Below are 8,261 nucleotides of genomic sequence, written 5' to 3'. Positions count from 1 at the left end.
ATATTTAAGAGTCCAGGTGAAACTGATATAAAAAAACACGTCACAAAGAGGCAATTTGATTAAAAAAATAACAACATTACTGCATTAGAGCTTGCAAAAACTTTATAACGCAAGAGCAACATCACGTACGCATATTAATACAGCGGTTCTGTGTCAGTTAGTTAGAAAGGCAGGTGCGAATGGCACTTGCGAGAGAATTTGAGATTTGAAAATGCACACATAGCGGTCTCTGGCGGATTCACGAAAACAAAAACTGCAAAAAAACGTTGCTACTGAGATGTATTTTGCTCTCTTGGACCTTGGTTGTCTCACTCACTTTGCACTACCTGATTTTGATCATTGTTTGTGTGCTTTGTCTTGTCTGGATTTCACCATGAATTGGATAAACTAAATTGACCATAGTGTGTGAATGCGAGAGTGTGTGGGTTTTTCCCAGCACTGAGAGTTGTGGTTATTAAGGGGATTTGACCATCTGGATTATGTGTGTGTGTTTGTGTACTTGTTTTTGTGACATATCAGGACACAAATCTGTATAATGACATGGATATGACACATGCACACTGTTTTGGATTGATAGATAGGGCGATAGAAAATGCAGCTTGTACAGTATTAAAACAATGTGAACCTAATGTTCCCACAATTAACAAAATCAAACTTGAGTGTGTGTTTTGTGTTTGAATAGGAAAATAGTGTCCAAACTCAAGTCGGGTTTAGTTTCCATCTCCATAATCATCCTTTGTCGTTTACCTGACCCATTACCAACATAGGCTCATTCTGAAAATGTACCCCTATATACGTTTCTGGAGATCATGAATTATGTAGCCAGAAGTACGTATTGCTGCCTTTCATCTTTAAATTGAGCGCTACGGGACGATATGACGGCATTCCTTTTCATGCATACCAGCTAACCGTTTACCTCCGTATGGACGGCTTTTCCGCTGTTACCAGTTTGTACAGTAGCTCATCATGTACGTCGGTGGACTTGACACACAAAGAGGAGTTGTCCATGACGACGGGGTTTGAATCCGGTGAAGAACAATCCCAGAAAGTGGGTAAGACAAATCAGAATCCTAAAAATAAAATGTAAAATATAATGGGGGGGGGGGGGGGGGGGGCACAGCACCCGCGAGACCTATATGAGAGCTATATGAGATGGGCCAAGAGAAAAGGAGATGGAAAAAAGGAGAAAGACAGAGTAGACTGAGAGAGGGGAAAAAATGGGTTTGGTTCTCCAGACATGCTGGCACTCGGTCCTCAACCAGCTGCGAGATGCGATGACGTGTTGGGAGCCCTGTGGAGGAATCTATTCACCCGTCCATCTTCTGGTATCCAGCGGCGGTTCTCCTGGCTGGCTGGTGGCATTTCTGGTCTCCTGCTCCGTTCCTGCTTTGGTGGATGGACGCATCATGGCGGATCGCGGCGACTCCCCCGGGCTCTCTGTGGTGGCTCCCTTCAGCTTTTTCCCTTTTGGTGGTAAACCCCCTGTCCCCTGCTCCTCCCCATGCTGAGAGACGGCAGCAGGTAGATCCTTTCCTCGCCAGCCTCAGGCCGCCCAGGCACTCTAAGAAGACAAACGGGTTTCTCCCCCACTCGGGTTAACTCCTGAACACATGCGAGAGCAACTGGACAACGTGTCCCTCATTCTCCCGGATTTTTGCACCACTGTAAAGTTTATGGCCTCCTGGTCACCAGGAAAAAGGCGGCAGAGAACCGACAAATTTTAACAAGTTTTAATAAATGAATAAATAAAACAAACAGACAACAGCTCCTCACGGAGACTGCCGTCAAACTAAAAGCAAAAGTGAAACAATATTTCAGGGCCCGGTCCTCTCTCAGCTTCCTCTGCCATCGTTCCTCCACTTATAGTCCAGAGCTTCTTCCGTGGGATTCAAGGCCGATGTGCATCACAAGTGTTTCTCATCCTTCACTTACGCGGCAGCCTCGTTCCGTTCCCCAGGCTCTCAACCCCGCCCCCTCGCCATAGTTGGATTTAATTCAATTCAATTCAATTCACCTTTAATTGTATAGTGCTTTTACAATGTAGATTGTGTCAAAGCAGCTTCACATAAAAGGTCTTAGTAAATTGGAACAGTGTAGTTCAGTTTGTAGTGTTTAAGTTCAGTTCAGTTTAGCTCAGTTCAGTGTGGTTTAAAAATCACTACTGAGAGTTCAAACACTGAAGAGCAAATCCAACGATGCGCAGCTCTACAGATCCCAAACCATGCAAGCCAGTGGCGACAGCGAAGAGGGAAAAAAAAAAAACTTCACTAATTGGCGAAGTGAAGAAAAAAACCTTGAGAGAAACCAGACTTAGTTGGGTACGACCATTTTAATTTCTCCGCTGGCCAAGCGTCTTGTGCAGAGCTGCAGTCTCAGCGGCGGAGGCTGGAAGCTGGCCTCAGCGAAGACTCGTCTGTCCCTGGAGCGTCACAGGAATCAGTCTCATGTTCTCCACTCTTCCATGACCACCACAGTAGCTGCTCAGGATACGTCCTGGTCCAGGATATGGAAACCTTGGCGTCATCTCATCGTTGGTCTTGGATCGAATCAGTGACTCTGCATACTCTGAGGGCCTCGGGAAGAGTATCCCCAGGTGGAAATGGAGAATAAAGAGAATAATTAGCGTAGCTGCTGTTCATAGTGTATATAAACAAGATGCAGAAACCTGTATGGAAACCCACTAAGTGATGCACTGAGTGTATGCTTTACTAAACAGATAGGTCTTTAATCTAGTTTTGAATTGGGAGAGTGTGTCTGAGCCTCGGACGTTATCAGGAAGGCTATTCCAGAGTTTAGGAGCCATAAATGAGAAGGCTCTACCTCCTTTACTCGACTTTGCTATTCTAGGTACTACCAGAAGCCCTTTGAGATTTTTGAGATTTTAAAGAACGAGTTGGATTGTAGCGAGACAGAATGTTGGTTAGATAAACAGGAGCTAGATTATTTAAAGCTTTATATGTAAGAAGCAGTATTTTAAATTCAATACGCAACTTAACAGGCAGCCAGTGTAAGGAGGATAAAATTGGGGTGATGTGATCAAATTTTCTAGACCTGGTAAAAACTCTGGCAGCTGCATTTTTTACTAATTGAAGTTTGTTAATAGAGGATGCTGGGCAGCCAGCAAACAGAGCGTTACAGTAGTCCAGTCTAGAAGTCATAAAAGCATGGACTAGCTTTTCTGCATCTGAGATGGATAGCATACTTCGTAACTTAGCAATATTTCTCAGATGAAAGAAGGCAGTTTTTGTGACATGGGATATATGGTTTTCAAAAGTTAAGTTGCTGTCTAATATGACACCCAGATCTTTTATATTAGAGCTAACGCTACCTTTGTATCCCTGTAATTGTAGGTCGAGTTGTGAGATCTGTTGTGTACAGGATTTAGGCCCAATAAGTAATAATTCTGTTTTGTCTGAGTTTAAGAGAAGAAAATTGTTGGTCATCCAATCTTTAACATCTTTAATACACTCAGTTAGCTTAGACAGTTTAGACATTTCGTCAGGTTTAGTTGAAATATATAATTGAGTATCATCTGCATAGCAGTGAAAGCTGATCCCATGTCTTCTTACATTGTCTCCCAGGGGTAGCATGTATATTGTAAACAGCAAAGGGCCTAAAACTGATTCTTGAGGCACCCCATACTTTACAGGGCTGACTTGTGAAGGCTGTCGATTAATATTCACAAACTGGTAACGGTCAGTTAAGTATGACTTAAACAATTGTAGAGCCTGTCCCTGGACACCTGTAGAATTTAAGCGATTTATTGTGATGATATTGTGAAGATATTGTGGTCAAGTAAAACTAATAATGAGACGCACCCTTGGTCAGCAGCCAAGAGTAGATCATTGGTTATTTTCACTAATGCAGTTTCTGTACTGTGATGAGCCCTGAAACCTGACTGAAACACTTCAAAAACATGGTTTGTCTGCAGAAAGGAGCATAATTGGGCAGAAACAACTTTTTCTAGCATTTTAGACATAAATAGAAGGTTTGAAATAGGCCTATAATGGCTCGTTTCCAGTGACTGGTACGGTACGGTTCGGTTTGGTACGGGTCACCTTTATCAGGCTAGCGTTTCCACTAACAAGGGTACCTTTTTGGTGGGCATGGTGTATGACAGAAAGTTTCAGTCGACGTCATTCTAGCTCGAGCAAATGTCTACAATAAAGCTGTATGCGTCACTTACATATCATATGAAAAGCACTTCTCACAAAACAGATGCTTCATACACATAAATACTTGTGTAGAAATGTTTATTACTAACTTTTCAATGAACATGAGTTGATTATAACTGCAGATCAAAGACGAGCGAAACAGCCTACTGTAACGTCTGTAATTATATTAAATAACTAAATAAATGAACATATATAAACACATACAGCCCCTTACAGTCTCCAATATGTTACCAACTACAGAAGAACTACATATAGCAGACATTTCGACCGTATTTAGGTTCAAAACAACACAAAATACAGCCCACAGTCAGTGAAAACCTCTTATCTGTGTCTGTAATCATCAGCAGCACATGTAGCCTTTGTTAGAGAGTAATTCCGTCATTCCCGGTTCATATTAGTCCAAAAGGTAAAGATAATAAGTTAGTTATACATGGCATTTTGTTCATGTTTGCTGAAAAATAATGTGCTCCTTTTTTCCGGCTTCTCCTTTGCTTCTTCACGCTTCACTCTCACGTTTGTCAGTGTCTGACAGGATCGGGTTTCAAAAGCACGTCAATAATCAAGCGCACGTTATTATCATCAGCTCAAGAAGTTTGTTATTTCAGATATAATGTTAGACGCGCGCGAGCGCTAGGAAGAAAGCGAAACCGCTCGCGCCTCAGACTGGCTCGTAAAAAACTACGGGGCACAGGGTAAATCTGCTCTTCTTCTTGGCTTTGTTGCTGTTCATCAAGACGACGACAAGGTTTGTTTGAGCCCAGATCGACCATGGCTCGTTATTATATGTATTTATAATTCCGCTATAATCTCTAGCTGTGTATTTCAAACATGGCGGTTTTCATTCTGGTATGTTGCGCAAGCGAATTGCGTATCTCTGTAAACCAATAGCGTTCAGCTGCGCGTGTGGCTCCGCCTTTTGGTACCCTTTCTCGTGTTTGGTACCCTTTCGAAAGGGTGCCGAAAAAGTGGTACGGTACGATTCGGTACGCTTTTTGACAGTGGAAACGGCCATAAAAGCGTACCAAACCGAACCGTACCGTACCGTATCACTCAGTGGAAACGGGCCATAATTAGCTAAGTTGCTGGGGTCCAGTTGTGGTTTCTTAATAATAGGCTTAATAACAGCTAGCTTGTAAGGATTTGGAACATAACTTAAAGATAAAGAAGAGTTGATAACGTTAAGAAGAGGTTCTCCTATAATAGGTAGCAGTTCTTTCAGTAATTTTGTTGGAATTGAGTCCAACATACACGTAGCTGGTTTAGAACTATTTATAATTTTATCTAGCTCCTCCTGTTCTATGATTTTGAAGCACTGTAGGTTATTTTTCAGTGGGATGTTTACTGGATCTGAAGTATAAGGCGGTGCAGAAGGTTTAACATCATCTATTTTCTGTATAAAGCCTTCTATTTTATCACTGAAAAAATTCATGATTTAGGGAAAGAGGAGGGTAGGTCAGTCAATCGGTCGGTCAAACATTCAGCGACAGTGGCCTCTGGTGGATTATATGAGAACAGCAGGTGCGAATGGCACTTACAAAAGAAATTTGAGTTCTCAAAATGCATACACAGCGGCCTCTAGTGGATTCGTGAAAATACTGCAAAAATACTGAAAAAAATGTAGCTCCTGGGACGTATTTGGCACACTGTAGAAATATATATATATATATATATATATATATATATATATATATATATATATATATATATATATATATATATATATAGAGGTATGTTTTCAGAATAAGCCTGGGTTGCCCATTATACTATATCACCATGTCTTTCAGCAATCACTTCATTCCCCTAAAAACAATCCCTCAGTCTGACTACAACTCAAAGAGGTCTTATGGAGTGAAAATATTTGTTGGTCCATGAAAACATTATTCACAACAATATAATATTTAATTCATAGACTCTGTAAACAGCCTGAGCATGTTCATTACAATCTGAGGTGAAGGCTTTCTGTTGCATATTTGTGACATTTGTGGCTATAAACAACAATGTAAGCCATTGTCTTTCATTTAGTTTCACCATTTTATGAGTATTCTCCACCTCAAAGTTGACCTGAATCACCACAAATCACCCAAAAAATCTGGATTCACCCACCTCATTGGAATAAAGACAAGGAAATTATCAGCAGAGTTTCATTTTTTGTGTGTGTGAACAATGCCTTTAAGTATTTTAAACTTGCAGTTTGTTCACATATCTTTCCATTTCTTCCTTTGAGCGAGGATGAAAACTTTGTAGGTTGAAACCCACATGTCTGTCCTTGACTTCTATAAATGTTACACTTCCGCCACAATTTTAAACAATAGAGAGATGGGAATTATTGGGGATAAAGACCTACAGCATCATGCTAATCACTCGTCTTTTTTTACAATTAGTTTTTATTTCACTATAAAATGTAGAGAATAAACATTATTAATTTAAGTAATATGCAACATACATAATAGCTACTAGTAGCTGAAATAAAATTTGCATGCAAAATTTGCATAACTGTTTATTTAGAAGATGTGTTGATGTTATCCCTCTTTCCTTCTTCCTTTTTCCTTCTTTACTTCCTTTCCACATATTTCACAGTTTTTTTTAATCAAGATCACGTTTGGATTGGATGAAATGTTCAAGATCTCATTTGGATTGGCTAAAATCTTCAAGGTAAACTCATTTAAGTGTGGAGTGTTTGTGCAGCATTGCTCAGCTTATTCAGGAGTCCAAGACACAATAATTAAATCGTATTCAGCAGTCTGCTTTCGTTTGCTGTTTGGAGTCCTGATTTACTTCAGGTTTGTAAGGTTTTTACTATTATGTTTAGGCTTAAGTTTATAGTGTTATAAAATATGCATATGTTTAATGCTACACATATGTATAATTATACACTGAAAAAAATTAATTAAGATTATAAGGTGATTCCTTGGATTTACTCAATTTTTTTTTACATTAAGTGGTTGTAAACAATTTATTTGGGCTGAATTTAAACAAACAAATTAAGTTGAACATTTAAATTTAATTTGTTTGTTTAAATTCAACACAAATAAATTGTTTGCAACAGTTTTGCATGCAACACATTTTTCAGTGTACAGTCTATCATGAATGGAGAATTCAACTGTTTACATACTTAAAAAAATTATATGTTGGCTTTAATAAAATGTTGGCTTTTTATGTCAACAGGTTACCTTAAAAAAATAATATTTATTTTAGTGAACTTAAGTTAGTTACATAAAGTTAATTTAATGTTGTTTAGTTCAATCAACATAACATGCATAAGTTACCTTTAATCTGTTTAGTTTTTTAAGTTCAACAACTAAATAGATCTACCTATTGACCAATATGCGGTACTGCAGCAGCAACACAACTCCTTTTCATTAAGTTTAGTTAAGTAAGCTGTTAAATTTGAAAACTTACTTTTTCTATTTTTTCCAACACAACTGTTTTGGTTTTAATAGACAAGCATAAGTGAATTGTTTAATTTAAACATAGTTACATTCTTTGGACCAACTAAAGCCATAACTATTTTTTTTGTTTGAGTGCAGGTTTAAAACAGCAATTACATTAATCCACAATAATACATGTTTTAATGTTCATGTTAACTGGTATTGGGGCTGTTATGATATTGCAGCTTTGTTTTAGGACATTTATTCAAATTACCATTATTATTTTTAATGACCAGCCCATTGTGGCCCACATAAATTGCTTGGTAATGGAGTATTTTCTGAAACCCTGTTACTATTAGAAAAATAGAAAATAATAGAATATTTTCAATACATGTTTTTAATAATTTGGTATAAAACTTTATTTGACTAACAGTTACAGAATTTATATCACACATTTCTTTTTTTTTTTTTTTGTATTTGTCCATGTGTAAAGATAAATTTAATTTATTTATTGAATCATCTATTGACCTTAACCCTTATGTACTGTAGGGGATGTTTTCATTTAGCCATAACGTTTTTCTGTGTTTCAGCTAGTAGAATGATTTTTGCTGACAAATCTTGTTTTGACACATATTTTGAGAAAACGCTTTGAATTAAAAAAAAAAAAAACCTTAACGATACACTCTGGGCAGATTAACTAGCCTTTTGTTATGTTAGG

The sequence above is a fragment of the Danio aesculapii genome, chromosome 18 (genome assembly GCF_903798145.1).
Source record: "Danio aesculapii chromosome 18, fDanAes4.1, whole genome shotgun sequence".
Classification (NCBI taxonomy): Eukaryota; Metazoa; Chordata; class Actinopteri; order Cypriniformes; family Danionidae; genus Danio; species Danio aesculapii.
Note: the sequence above shows the minus strand (reverse complement) of the source record.